Genomic DNA, 15,630 nt, shown 5'->3' on the forward strand with positions numbered 1-15,630 from the left:
CAACTTGACAACTGTGCATTGAAGTCAACGTAGGCCAGCATCCCTGTGGAACGCTTTCAACACCTTGTAGAGTCCATGCCCCTACGAATTGAGGCTGTGTTCCTAACGTTTGGTATACTCAGTGTACATTCTACAGACCCTACTGAGTATTCCCTAAGATACTTTTACTGTGGCACCCAGAATAGTTTTTCCTATATAAGCCAATATGTATTACATATACAGTGATTCGGATTGTGACAATGGAATGGGTGGAGTAAAAGGCCAGTAACACTCCGTATTATTCAGAGCCCCATGAAATGACACCATATATACATTCTACAGACCCTGCTGAGTATTCCCTAGAATCCCTTTACTGTGGCACCCAAAATAGTTTTTGCTCTATAAGCCAATATGTATTCCATATACAGTGCATTCAGAAAGTATTCAGACCCCTTGTCTTTTTCCACATTTTGTTCCGTTACAGCCTTACTCTAAAATGGATTAAATCGTTTTTCCCCCTCATCAATCTACACACAATACCCCATAATGACAAAGGAAAAAAAAAGTTTTTGACATTTTTGCAAATGTATTAAAAATAAAAAATGGAAATATCAAATTTACATAAGTATTCAGACACTTTACTCAGTACTTTATTGAAGCACCTTTGGCAGCGATTACAGCCCCCAGACTTCTTGGGTATGACTCTACATGCTTGGCACACCTATATTTGGGGAGTTTCTCCCATTCTTCTCTGCAGATACTCTCAAGCTCTGTCAGGTTGGGTTTCAGGTCTCTCAAGATCGGGTTCAAGTCCGGGCTCTTGCTGGGCCACTCAAGGATATTCAGAGACTAGTCCCTAAAGCCACTCCTGCGCTGTTTTGGCTGTGTGCTTAGGGTCGTTGTCCTGTTGGAAGGTGAACCTTCGCCCCAGTCTGAGGTCCTGAGTGCTCTGGAGCAGGTTTTCAATCAAAGATCTCTCTGTACTTTGCTCCGTTCATCTTTCCCTCGATCCTGACTAGTCTCCCAGTCCCAGCATCTGAAAAACATCCACACAGCATGATGCTGCCACCACCATGCTTCACCGTAGGGATGGTGCCAGGTTTCCTCCAGACGTGACGCTTGGCATTCAGGCCAAAGAGTTAAATCTTGGTTTCATCAGACCAGAGAATCTTGTCTTTAGGTGCCTTTTGGTAAACTCCAAGCGGGCTGTCATGTGCCTTTTACTGAGGAGTGGCTTCCGTCTGGACACTCTACCATTAAGGCCTGATTGGTGGAGTGCTGCAGAAATGGTTGTCCTTCTGGAAGGTTCTCCCATCTCCACAGAGGAACTCTGGAGCTCTGTCAGAGTGACCATCAGGTTCTTGGTTACCTCCCTGACCAAGGCCCTTCTCCCCCGATTGCTCAGTCTTGGTGGTTCCAAACGTCTTCCATTTAAGAATGATGGAGGCCACTGTGTTCTTGGGGACCTTCAATGCTGCAGAAATTTTTTGGGACCCTTACCCAAATCGGTGCCTCAACACAATACTGTCTCGGACATTTCCTTCGACCTCATGGCTTGGTTTTTGCTCTGACATGCACTGTCAACTGTGGGACCTTATATAGACAGGTCTGTGCCTTTCCAAATAATAATATGCCATTTAGCAGACGCTTTTATCCAAAGCGACTTACAGTCATGTGTGCATACATTTTTACATATGGGTGGTCCCGGGGATCGAAACCACTACGCTGGCGTTACAAGCACCATGCTCTACCAATTGAGCTACAGAGGACCACAATTCATGTCCAATCAATTTCATTTACCACAGGTGGACTCCAATCAAGTTGTAGAAACATCTCATCTCCTTCAGTAGCCTTCAACTGCTCTTAAAAACTAGTGAAACTAAATGCATGCTCTTCAATCGAACGCTGCTGGCACCCGCCCACCCGACTAGAATCACTACTCTCGACGGGTCTGACCTAGAGTATGTGGACAACTACAAATACCTAGGTGTCTGGTTTGACTGTAAACTCTCCTTCCAGACTCACATTAAGAATCTCCAATCCAAAGTTAAATCTAGAATCGGCTTCCTATTTCGCAACAAAGCCTCCTTCACTCAAGCTGCCAAACATGCCCTCGTAAAACTGACTATCCTACCGATCCTTGACTTCGGCGATGTCATTTACAAAATAGCCTCCAACACTCTACTCAGCAAATTGGATGTAGTCTATCACAGTGCCATCCGTTCTGTCACCAAAGCCCCATATACTACCCACCACTGTGACCTGTACGCTCTTGTTGGCTGGTCCTCACTACATATTCGTCGCCAAACCCACTGGCTCCAGGCCATCTATAAATCACTGCTAGGCAAATCCCCGCCTTATCTTAGCTCATTGGTCACCATAGCAACACCCACCCATAGTATGTGCTCCAGCAGGTATATCACACTGGTCATCGCCAAAGCCAACACCTCCTTTGGCCGCCATTCCTTCCAGTTCTCTGCTGCCAATGACTGGAACGAATTGCAAAATTATCTGAAGCTGGAGACTCTTATCTCCCTCCCTAACTTTAAGCATCAGTTGTCAGAGCACCTTACCGATCACTGCACCTGTACACAGCCCATCTGAAATTGGCCCACCCAACTACCTCATCCCCATATTGTTATTTATTTTGCTAATTTGCACCCCAGTATCTCTATTTGTACATCATCTCTTGCACATCTACCATTCCAGTGTTAATACTAATTGTAATTATTTTTCACTATAGCCTATATATTGCCTTACCTCCATAACTTGCTACATTTGCACACACTGTATATATATTTTCTGTTGTATTTTTGACTTTATGTTTTGTTTTACCCCATATGTAACTCTGTGTTGTTGTTTTTATCGCACTGCTTTGCTTTATCTTGGCCAGGTCGCAGTTGTAAATGAGAACTTGTTCTCAACTGGCTTACCTGGTTAAATAAAGGTTAAATAAAATAAAAAATAAATGATCAATAGAAACAGGATGCACCCAATCTCAATTTCGAGTCTCATAGCAAAGGGTCTGAACACTTATGTAAATAAGGTATTTATTATTATTTTTATTTTTTGCAAACATTTCTAAACCTGTTTTCGCTTTGTCATTATGGGGTATTGTGTGTAGATTGATGAGGATTTTATTTTATTTATTCCATTTTAGAATAAGGCTGTTACTTAACGAATTTGGAAAATGTCAGAGCCCCATGAAGTGACACCATATAATGTGTTTATGTTCTGTGTGGGAGTTCTAGTTGTGGTATTTCTATGTTGGCCCGAGTGGCTCCCAATCAGAGGCAACGAGTGTCAGCTGTTGCTGGTTGTCTCTGATTGGGAGCCATATTTAAACAGTCTGTTTCCCTTAGTGTTTGTGGGATCTTGTTTCCGTTTGGTTGTTTCTGTGTTAACCGTAGGACTGCACGTTTCGTTTCTTGTTTTGTTGTTATATTATCACTTAAGATAATAAAGTTAAGTATGTTCGCAACTAACGCTGCGCATTGGTCTACTCTCTACGACGATCGTGACAGTAGCATTGCCTTTAAATTGTTTAACTTGGGTCAAACGCTTCGGGTAGCCTTCCACAAGCTTCCCACAATAAATTGGGTGTATTTTGGCCCATTCTTCCTGACAGAGCTGGTGTAACTGAGTCAGGTTTGTAGGCCTCCTTGCTCGCACACACTATTTCAGTTCTGCCCACAAATGTTCTATAGAATTGAGGTCAGGGCTTTGTGATGGCCACTCCAATACCTTGACTTTGTTGTCCTTAAGCCATTTTGCCACAACTTTGGAAGTATGCTTGGGGTCATTGTCCATTTGGAAGACCCATTTGCGACCAAGCTTTAACTTACTGACTGATGTCTTGAGATGTTGCTTCAATATATCCACATAATTTCCTCATGATGCCATCTATTTTGTGAAGTGCACCAGTCCCTCCTGCAGCCAAGCACCCCCACAGCATGATGCTGCCACCCCCGTGCTTCATGGTTGGGATGGTGTTCTTCGGCTTGCAAGCTTCCCCTTTTTCCTCCAAACATAACGATGGTCATTATGGCCAAAGAGTTCTATTTTTGTTTCATCAGACCAGAGGACATTTCTCCAAAAAGTATGATCTTTGTCCCCATGTGCAGTTGCAAACCGTAGTCTGGCTTTTTTATGGCGGTTTTGGAGCAGTGGCTTCTTCCTTGCTGAGCGGCCTTTCAGGTTATGTCGATATAGGACTCGTTTTACTGTGGATATAGATACTTTTGTACCTGTTTCCTCCAGCATCTTCACAAGTTGTTCTAGGATTGATTTGCACTTTTCGCACCAAAGTACGTTAATCTCTAGGAGACAGAACCTGTCTCCTTCCTGAGCGGTATGATGGCTGCGTGGTCCCATGGTGTTTATACTTGTGTACTATTGTTTGTACAGATGAACGTTGTACCTTCAGGCGATTGGAAATTGCTCCCAAGGATGAACCAGACTTGTGGAGGTCCACCATTTTTTTTCTAAGGTTGTCACGAGAATTTCTATCTCTAATTAATCAAACTTAATGCTCTGAATAATTCCCAGAGGGTGTAAATTCTCTGGTTTAATCATGAATTAAACAAAGGTCCGTAACCAGCAAGAGTGATCTGTATTTTTATTCATTGAGAGCTCTGGCGCCAAAAAATACATACACAGCCTTTATACCCCCTGACACACAAAGGCACTTTGCTCCGCCCACCTTTAAACAGCTCCTCAGTCCCGTTCACCCTGGAATGCTTCCTCAGCAGTTTCTAACTCCTCCCCCACTGTTAGTGGGTTGACACTACATTATAACTCTAACATCGTTCACACATTTATACTGTATTTGGGGTGAAATCCTTTCTTCATTATTCTTAAAATACAAATTAATCTATCAATCCACCCCTTTGACTAAATGTTTTCACATTCAGGATAAATGTATTTACAAGCATGATTAATCTCAGAGATTACGTCAGAACTAATAAACATTTCATCCAATTGCGGTCTTTCAGGGTCAAAATCCTCGTCATCCACCAAGCCTGGAGGATCGTTTCTCACATTCCCCTGGTCAGAGTCCGGAGTCGGTCCATCTCTCATCATTGTTGTGATACTGCATTTCACCAACGCCTTACTCACCAATCCTCGGACACAGGGAACAAGACATCAACCACATAATACAAGAATACCCATACAAACACTGACCGCCCCTCAGATGGTGGCTGCTATGGTTCTCCATTTACCAAACATTTCATCAAACCACCCTATCCACGATGTACTAACTTCTGAGTTCATTCTTCACTTAGTGCAGTTAATTATGCAAGAGCTCCGGTGACTGTCCCATCCAGTGTGGTGTTGTTAGGGATAAATGTGCAACAATGGCTTATCATTCTATAGACACCGGCCCTTTCTGCCTGATCTAGAGCCAACCTCTTTTACTAAGTCATGAGTGGGATGGCGGATAATTGCTCGGAGATCCCCTTTACTGCATCTCTAGTCTGGTTAATAAATCGTTGTTGGTTGTAATAGATATAATTTATCCAATCCACATTCTTGTTTATTGTCACCCACCAGAAAAATGTTGTGGTAAAACCCTCCCATATTTGATTCCTAGCTTTGTATTCGTCTGGAACACCCCTGGGGATGCCTATACCATCTATCCAAATTGGGTTATTTCCTTCCTGACCTATATTTCTTCTCCTCCTGATTATTCTTCCTGTCACTGGTCTTTGATGACTAATTCTTACAGGTTGGACCAACAATACTGGGGCACAAGTACCCACCCATCCTTCTGGTAATGTCTGTTGAATGCTCCCTTTGTTAGTACATGCCCACCACACATCAGTCAGAGGGATGGTAAGGTTAATAATTTTTCTAAATCAGTCACATTAATTATCTCCTTACAGCCTTCAAAATCACCCAAGTTACGGGTGCCATTTCTATGTCTGTAACACTGGTATTCGCCAGGAGTTAAAGTGAACCTAGGTGGGCTAGCCGAGTAAGTCAACTTTGCTAGCCCAATTCCTGTGCAATTGTGCTCTTTTTGATTGGACCCCAGGTCTAATACACAGGTAAACATTTCCTTTGGCATTGGGTTGGTCAACATTGTCGGTCGCCCAATGGAGCATGCATAACAATTGGTCTCCCCCAAGGCCCTAGCAGTGTACTTCATCCATTTTAACCAGAGATTTTTCATCCGGGACTCCCTCTACTTCCCCTTGGTTCCATTCTTGGAGGAGAAAATCTTTCATCGTGGACGGGTTAGTTGAATTGACTCCGTCATCCTTTGACTGATTTACTCGGTCAATCGCTATTAATGGATTAATGACAGGACCTGGGCCCTCCATCTCTTTCGACTCCACCAAATGTAATCGTAGACAGGTATCACGTCCGTATTCGTCCGCGCAAACCCAGTAAGTTCTTCTCATGTCCTCTTTAGTGACCTTTACTATTGTTACTACCATCTCCGTGGGGATGTCGTTATACCTTCTTATCCTCCATCTGGACGTCCAGCCCCCCCCCCCCGTCTCATATCTCCATCCCCCAGTATGTCTAAACACCTGAGACCAGGAACAATCCGCCGAGGGAGCTGAACATAAATACAATGGGATTCTATAATCCCACGTTGCTTGCTTATTGACATGTACCCCACCCATTGGCTACGTCCCTAACCCTTATTCTGAATCCGACAGTCTTTCCTTCTCTGACTCCCATTTTGTAGGCCACTCGTCCTTGACGGTCAGTATGTCGGGTCGCTTCTCTTCTCTTTTACTTCTTAACAATGGTAAGGGCATAGCGTAATTGGTGGTGGATCTTGACATATCAAGATCATTGCCGAGACTATGATGCAGCTCAAGTTACCCCTATTCCCAAAAACCGCCAACCCTCTCCTGTCCTCAGTCTTTCTGCTTGGTATCACCCCATACTCACACCCTGAGAACACACTACAGTGATGATAGGTCGGGGTAGGAGATCTTCGTTAACAGAGGTGATCCCCAGACCCTATTGGTCCAGTTCTTCTCTATAACTCTGCGTGTGTTCAGTGGTGCTTGTATGTGTTCTTACCTTTTTGCAGTGGGTAATGTGGACCCAGGTTGCTCTTTCTGCTATTCTAATCGCAAAGGCAGTGACCAATATCACCTGATAGGGTCCTTCCCAACAGGCCTGCTTCCAGTCTTTCTTCTTTAGGGACTGGATGCTCACCAGTCACCTGGTTAGATAGAGTGGGTCACCTTCTCCTTTAGTTCACCTGTGGGGCACAAAACCTCTGACATACCGCCCACATCAGTATTCTCTTTCTAGACTGTATCTAAAAAAATTGTTTTACTTATTATTTAATCCTACCACTAGCCTCTTCCCCCCTCTTGACACATAGTTCTGCTCATGTGTCAATATTACCACCTACCTAAACAATCACTTAGGTAATATTGGTAATTTATCATCCAATTGCCATCCCTTATTTATTTTTGAGACTGTCCCTTGCTTCTTTATTGCTCCTCCCACTTCCTTTGTCTTTTATGGCGGCTAAATTCGACTTTCATTCAGTTCAGAATCAATAGTAATCCAATCAATCAATCTCTTATCTTGTAAAAACACTCATGTTTAGTTTTAACTCTGTTCTACCCCGGCTCTCCCGGGCTTGACCTGAAGACTGATGGTTGGACATGACAGGTCCATACTTAAATCTTTCAAACCTAACACAAACCCCCCTTCATGCTGTAATCAATCAAGAAGATAGCAAAGGAGAGACAGGTTTTAGCCTGAACTCTGCTTAACCCTGGTGCCGCTCCCTTCACAATGTTTGAAGAGAGACAAAAGAGAGCCATGGATTGAAGTAAGAGCAAGCACTTCGACCCTAGGTCACCTAAGTCTTCTGCCTAGCAACAAAGAATAAAAAAACTCTATGTTCGTGATTAACCCAGTTATATCTAATAGCCCACCAAAAAAAACGTCATCAACACCCTGCACCGATGGGAGTCCAGAGGGGTACCCACACCTCCACCTACCCTGCCACCCCCATCGGCCGGTCCACCAGTCCCAGATCCGGAACCCAGTGGGATTCGGCTCTCGCTCCCGAGGGCGTATGACGGAACAGCTGCTGGGTGTCAGGGGTTCCTCCTGCAGGTGGAGCTCTACCTGGTCACTGTACACCCGGTGCCCTCGGGACATGAGAGCGTTTCCGCCCTCATCTCCTGGCTCACGGGCAAGGCGTTGGAATGGGCCAACGCCGAATGGAGGAGGATGGACGCCACCACCATCTCCTACGCCGAGTTCTCCCGTCGCTTCAAGGCCGTGTTCGACCATCCACCTGAGGGCAAAGCGGCGGGGGAGCGTCTAGTCCACCTGAGACAGGGGAGGAGGAGCGCACAGGCGTTCGCGCTGGAGTTCCAGACTCTAGCGGCAGACGCAGGGTGGAATGAACGGGCCCTCATCGACCATTTTCGATGTAGCCTACGGGAGGACGTTCAACGTGAGTTGGCCTGCAGGGACACCAATTTCACCTTCGACCAGTTGGTCGATATGTCCATCCGTCTGGACACCCTGCTGGCCACCCGTGGACGTCCCGAGTGGGGTCCGTCCATTCCACCCTCCGGCACCTCCGAGCCGAGCCCTATGGAGCTCGGGGGTTCTGGCGCTAGAGAAAGGAGGAGGAGGAGCCCGAGGGGGCCTGTCCCCTGTACCAAGTGCGGTCTTGGAGGGCACACTGCGGCCAGGTGCTGGGGAGGGTTCCCCGAGGGAGGAGACAACAGGCCACGCACTGGGGAGCCTTCCCAGGTGAGTAGACGCCCCACTTACCCAGAGCTCTCTGTTGCGCACTTTTGTATACCTGTTTGTTTTCCACAGGTTGCACCTCATTCCCAGCATAAGGCGCTAGTAGATTCAGGCGCAGCTGGGAATTTTGTTGATCGGAAGTTTTGTTTAGATTTAGGGATCCCTCTCCTACCTGTTGACAAGCCTTTTCCCGTTCATGCTTTAGATAGCCGCCCGTTGGGGTCGGGGTTGATTAGGGAAGTCACAGCGCCACTTAGGATGTGTGCGCAGGGGGGTCATGAGGAGACTATACAGTTGTATCTGATCGACTCTCCTGCGTACCCGGTGGTGCTGGGAATTCCCTGGTTAAGCACCCATAACCCTGCTATTTCGTGGCAACAGAGGCCTCTCAATGGGTGGTCTGCTCAGTGTGAGGGGCGATGTCTGGGTGTTTCCGTAGGGGCGACTTCGGTGGAAAGTCCAAACCAAGTGCCCGCACTGCACATTCCGCCTGAATATGGGGATTTAGCTCTCGTGTTTAGTAAAGCTAGGGCGACGCAGTTGCCTCCTCATAGACAGGGGGATTGTGCGATTGATCTCCAGACAGGAGCAGCGTTCCGACGGAGCCACGTGTATCCTTTGTCTCAAGAGGAGAGAAAGCTATGGAAACTTACATAGCCGAATCTTTGAGACAGGGATACATACGGCCCTCCACTTCTCCCGCCTCCTCAAGCTTCTTTTTTGTGAAGAAAAAAGATGGAGGTTTGCGCCCGTGCATCGATTACCATGGTCTCAATCAGATTACTGTGAAATACAGTTATCCACTCCCTCTGATTGCGACCATGACGGAGTCATTGCATGGAGCGCAGTTTTTCACAAAACTGGATCTCAGGACCGCGTATAACTTGGTGCGCATTAGGGAGGGCGACGAATGGAAAACAGCATTTAGTACCACGTCAGGTCATTTCGAGTATCTCGTCATGCCATATGGGTTGATGAATGCTCCATCAGTCTTCCAATCCTTCGTAGATGACATTTTCCGGGATATGCAGGGGCAAGGGGTGGTCGTGTACATTGATGACATTCTAGTGTACTCGTCTACCCGAGCCGAGCATATAGCCCTGGTGCGTCGTGTATTGAGGAGGCTGTTGGAGCACAACCTATATGTCAAGGCAGAGAAATGTCTGTTTTTCCAGGAGTCGGTCTCCTTTTTGGGCTATCGGTTGTCCGCGTCAGGGGTGAGAATGGAGGTGGATCGTGTGTCAGCTGTGCGTAATTGGCAAACCCCAACCACTGTCAAAGAGGTGCAGCAGTTTTTGGGCTTTGCGAATTACTACCGGAGGTTTATCCGGGGTTTTGGACAGGTGGCAGCTCCCATCACGTCCCTTCTGAAAGGGGGTCCGGTGCGCCTGCAGTGGTCAGCTGATGCGGACAGGGCCTTTAGGAGACTGAAGGACCTGTTTACGTCGGCTCCGGTGCTGGCGCAACCGGACCCCGCATTACCCTTTCAGGTCGAGGTGGACGCGTCTGAGGCCGGTACTCTCTCAACGGTCCGGCACGCCACCTAAACTCCGCCCCTGTGCTTTTTACTCAAAAAAGCTCAGCCCGGCGGAGCGAAATTATGACGTCGGGGACAGGGAGCTGTTAGCTGTAGTTCAGGCCCTTAAGGTGTGGAGGCATTGGCTTGAGGGGGCTCAACACCCTTTCCTCATTTTGACTGACCATCGGAACCTGCAGTACATCCGGGCAGCGAGGAGACTGAACCCTCGCCAGGCTCGATGGAGCATGTTTCTCGCCAGGTTCGTATTTAAAATCACGTACATCCCTGGGTCCCAGAATGGTAAGGCAGATGCGCTGTCCCGGCGGTATGACACGGAGGAGAGGTCCGTTGAGCCTACTCCCATACTACCGGAGTCTTGTCTTGTGGCACCGGTGGTGTGGGAGGTCGATGCCGAAATCGAGCGAGCGTTGCGTACCGACCCCAGCCCTCCACAGTGTCCTGAGGGTCGGAAGTACGTTCCGCTCGAGATTCGGGATCGACTCATTTACTGGGCTCACACGTCACCCTCCTCTGGACATCCGGGTATTGGCCGGACATTGCATTGTCTTAGCACTAAATACTGGTGGCCCACGTTAGCCAGGGATGTGAGGGTTTATGTCTCCTCCTGCTCGGTGTGCGCCCAGTGTAAGGCGCCCAGACACCTGCCCAGGGGTAAGTTACAACCCCTGCCCGTTCCACAACGACCATGGTCCCACCTCTCGGTGGATTTTGTGACAGACCTTCCCCTCTCTCAGGGGAATACCACCATCCTGGTCGTTGTGGACCGGTTCTCTAAGGCCTGTCGTCTTCTCCCTATGTAGGGTCTTCCTACTGCCCTACAAACCGCAGAGGCAGTATTTACCCACGTCTTCCGGCATTACGGGGTACCCGAGGATATAGTGTCTGATCGAGGCCCCCAGTTTACCTCCCGAGTATGGAGAGCGTTCATGGAGCGTTTGGGGGTCTCGGTGAGCCTTACCTCAGGGTACCACCCGGAGAGTAACGGGCAGGTAGAACGAGTCAACCAGGATGTGGGTAGGTTTCTGAGGTCGTATTGCCAGGACCGGCCTGAGGAGTGGGCTCGGTACATTCCCTGGGCCGAGATGGCCCAGAACTCTCTCCGCCACTCCTCTACCAACCTAACCCCCTTCCAATGTGTGTTAGGTTACCAGCCGGTTCTGGCACCTTGGCAGCAGAGCCAGATCGAGGCCCCTGCGGTGGATGATTGGATGAGGCGCTCGGAGGAGACGTGGAACGCTGCACACGTCCACCTGCAGCGGGCCATCCGTTGTCACAAGGCGAGCGCCGATCTCCACCGCAGTGAGGGGCCGGTGTACGCACCCGGAGATCGAGTCTGGCTCTCTACCAGAAACCTACCCCTCCGCCTGCCCTGCCGGAAGCTGGGTCGGCGGTTTGTGGGGCCTTTTAAAGTCCTGAGAAGATTGAACGAGGTGTGTTATAGGTTACATCTGCCTGTTTAATATAAGAATATTAACCCCTCGTTCCATGTGTCTCTTCTCAGGCCGGTGGTAGCTGGTCCACTCCAGGAAGGTGAGATAGGAGAGACTCCTCCGCCCCCACTGGACATCGAGGGGGATCCGGCGTACACCGTTCGGTCCATCTTGGACTCAAGACGCCGGATGGGGGGTCTCCAGTATCTCGTGGAGTGGGAGGGGTACGGCCCGGAGGAGCGGTGCTGGGTGCCGCGGAGGGACATCCTAGACCCATCTCTCCTGTCGGAGTTCCACCGGGACCATCCCGCGCGCCCTGCTCCGTGCCCTCCTGGTCGTCCCCGAGGCCGGGGTCGGCGCACGGCTGGAGCCGCGCGTCAAGGGGGGGTACTGTCACGGTTTCGGCCGAGGCTGCTCCTCCTCCTTGTTCGGGCAGGTTTCGGCGGTCGTCGTCCCCGGAGTACTAGCTGCCACCGATCTATGTTTCATGTTCGTTTGGTTTTGTCTTGATGTTGTACACCTGTGTCTAGTTAGTCCTAATTAGTGTCCTATTTAGTTCTCGTTGTGTGTGTATGGTGTTGTGTGTGATTGCTCTTCTGTTTTGGTGTTCTGAGCTACGTACTTCCCTCCGTTGTTTGGAGAGGTTTTCGCACATGTTAGTGCGCCTTTTGTTTGACGCCTGTGTGCGCCTTTATTTCCCCTCCGGGCTTATTGTGCTCGTTTACTACGTGAATAATTCACTAAAGTCTTTTGGACTTAGCTTCTGCGTCCTGCGCTTGATTCCTGCACCACACCCACCTTCAGCACCCCTGACAATCGTTCATAAGATTCATCACCGGCCTGTTTATAACCTTAACGTCGAAGGCCAGGTCTATTCTATACGGATGCTATCATCCGCCCGTGCACGGTTTTCGGTGTCCTCAGAACGATAAAGACGTATTTGGAGCTCCGCCCGAAGGACCATTTGTCACGAGAATTTCTATCTCCAATTAATCAAACTTAATGCTCTGAATAATTCCCAGAGGGTGTAAATTCTCTGGTTTAATCATGAATTAAACAAAGGTCCGTAACCAGCAAGAATGATCTGTATTTTTATTCATGGAGAGCTCTGGCGCCAAAAAATACATACACAGCCTTTATACCCCCTGACACACAAAGGCACTTTGCTCGGCCCACATTTAAACAGCTCCTCAGTCCCCTTCACCCTGGAATGCTTTCTCAGCAGTTTCTAACTCCTCCCCCTCTGTTAGTGGGTTGACACTACATTATAACTCTAACACCGTTCACACATTTATACTGTATTTGGGGTGAAATCCTTTAGTCATTATTCTTAAAATACAAATTAATCTATCAAAGGTCTTGGCTGATTTCTTTTGATTTTCCCATGATGTCAAGCAAAGAGGCACTGAGTTTGAAGGTAGGCCTTGAAATACATCCACAGGTACACCTCCAATTGACTCAAATGATGTCAATTAGCCTATCAGAAGCTTCTAAAGCCATAACATCATTTTCTGGAATTTTTCAAGCTGTTTAAAGGCACAGTCAACTTAGTGCATGTAAACTTCTGACCCACTGGAATTGTGATACAGTGAATTATAAGTGAAATAATCTGTCTGTAAACAATTGTTGGAAAAATTACTTGTGTCATGCACAAAGTAGATGTCCTAACCGACTTGCCTAAACTATATTTGTTAACAACACATTTGTGGAGTGGTTGAAAAACGAGTTTTAATTACTCCAACCTAAATGTATGTAAACTTCTGACTTCAACTGTATACATTGTACAGACCATACTGAGTATTCCCTACAAAACTTTTACTGAGACACCCAGAATCGTTTTTCTGGGTGTCTCGCATTGTGGCCATTTATTTGACCTTGGAACATGTTTTAAAACCCTAATTTAATGATAATGTCACTGAAATACTGTATGAACAAATATGATTCATTGTTAATGTTTAGACAATTATATTTCATATATCATCACTAAATACAGGTTATTGACACATTTCTACTATTACGTGGGGTACTTTTATTTGGAAAATTTCAGAAATTCCGTGACCCGGAAGTACTTTTTTTGTGTTGCTGATGAGACATTGATGTTTTGCGAGTGTCGGCTCACTTGACTGCAGTGGGAAAACTTTTGTTTAATTAGAAAAAAGCTGTATCCCTTCTAGCCATGACCCTGACCTGACATTGAAACACGTTTCTTCCAGGGCCATCCTGCAGCCGTCAGCGTCAAATGACGTATATACTGAAATGTCTGCGACCCGCGAAAGTCCGAAAAATAGGAATAGGAAAAGATGACCGCTGTATGAGCCCAAAGATTTATGGTGCTTTCACGACAACTGGGAACTGATGTCAGTGATCTTCAGGTCGTAAAGTTGGAGCTCTAGAAAGATGCCTTAGTTCCCGACATGGAATTCCGAGTTGGATGACTGTTCAAAATGGTTTTTCCCAGTTGGAGCTGTTTTTCCCCCTGAGTTTCCCGTTGTCTTGAGCACACTGAAGTCGAAAGTCAGAGATTTCCGAGTCCCAAGTTCCCAGTTGATTTGTACGCGGCATCAAACATTACATTTGCTTACACGACGCCTGTGCTGACTACCAGAGACAGATGAGGAAGCGACACATCTCACTCGCTCCTTATTTCTGGTTCATATACAATCAATGAATTATTCAGACCCAGCCTCTATCATATTGGTGCCTATGGGAGAGCCACCCCTTAAATCTCTTAAGCTGACAGTCCCCGAAATCGGGATGGACATTAGACTTTGTAGAATTTGTCCTTTGGTCTGGAGTCCAAATTTGAGATTTTTGGTTCCAACCGCCGTGTCTTTGTGAGAAGCGGTGTGGGTGAACGGATGATCTCCACATGTGTAGTTCCCACCGTAAAGTATGGAGGAGGAGGTGTTATGGTGTGGGGGTGCTTTGCTGGTGACACTGTCTGTGATTTATTTAGAATTCAAGGCACACTTAACCAGCATGGCTACCACAGCATTCTGCAGCGATACGCCATCCCATCTGGTTTGGGCTTAGTGGGACTAACATTTGTTTTTCAATAGGACAATGACCCAACACACCTCCAGGCTGTGTAAGGGCTATTTTACCAAGAAGGAAAGTGATGGAGTGCTGCATCAGATGACCTGACCTCCACAATCCCCCGACCTCAACCCAATTGAGATGGTTTGGGATGTGTCGGACGGCAGAGTGAAGGAAAAACAGCCAACAAGTGCTCAGCAAATGTGGGAACTCCTTCAAGACTGTTGGAAAAGCATTCCAGTTGAAGCTGGTTGAGAGAATGCCAAGAGTGTGCAAAGCTGTCATAAAGGCAAAGGGTGGCTATTTGAAGAATGTTTTTTTTGTTTTTTTAACACTTGTTTGGTTACTACATGATTCCATATGTGATGTCTTCACTATTATTCTACAATGTAGAAAATAGTAAAAATAAATAAAAACCCTTGAATGAGTAGGTGTGTCCAAACTTTTGACTTGTACTGTATATATAAAGTATGTTTGTGTGTGTCAATTTCAACCAGCCCACCCAACAACAAAACAAATCTGGCCCATCTGCCATTTGCCAGAATAGCCAGATGGCCAATCCGCCCCTGGCTGCATCAACCATAAATTATGCATCTACAGTCATTCATTCCAATTAGACTGGTTTGGATTCCTCCTTTACCACAATGGCTGCCATTATCATCCAATTCTTGAACTTTATTAATTAACCTTTTACTGCAGTGGGCTAAATCAGGGTCACACATAGTGTTTATTGGTAGTCTTAAACAAACCTCCTTTGAAACAAAAGTATACACCTCACACACATGGTTATGGGGCTTAAAAATAATAATATACCTGTACCATGTCAGATATAGAGTTGAAATGTATTACATTTTGAGTTTGCATCCCAATATTATACTTTCTAGACATCACAGA

This window comes from Coregonus lavaretus, assembly GCF_964263955.1.
Source record: "Coregonus lavaretus genome assembly, contig: HAP1_SCAFFOLD_205, whole genome shotgun sequence".
NCBI lineage: Eukaryota > Metazoa > Chordata > Actinopteri > Salmoniformes > Salmonidae > Coregonus > Coregonus lavaretus.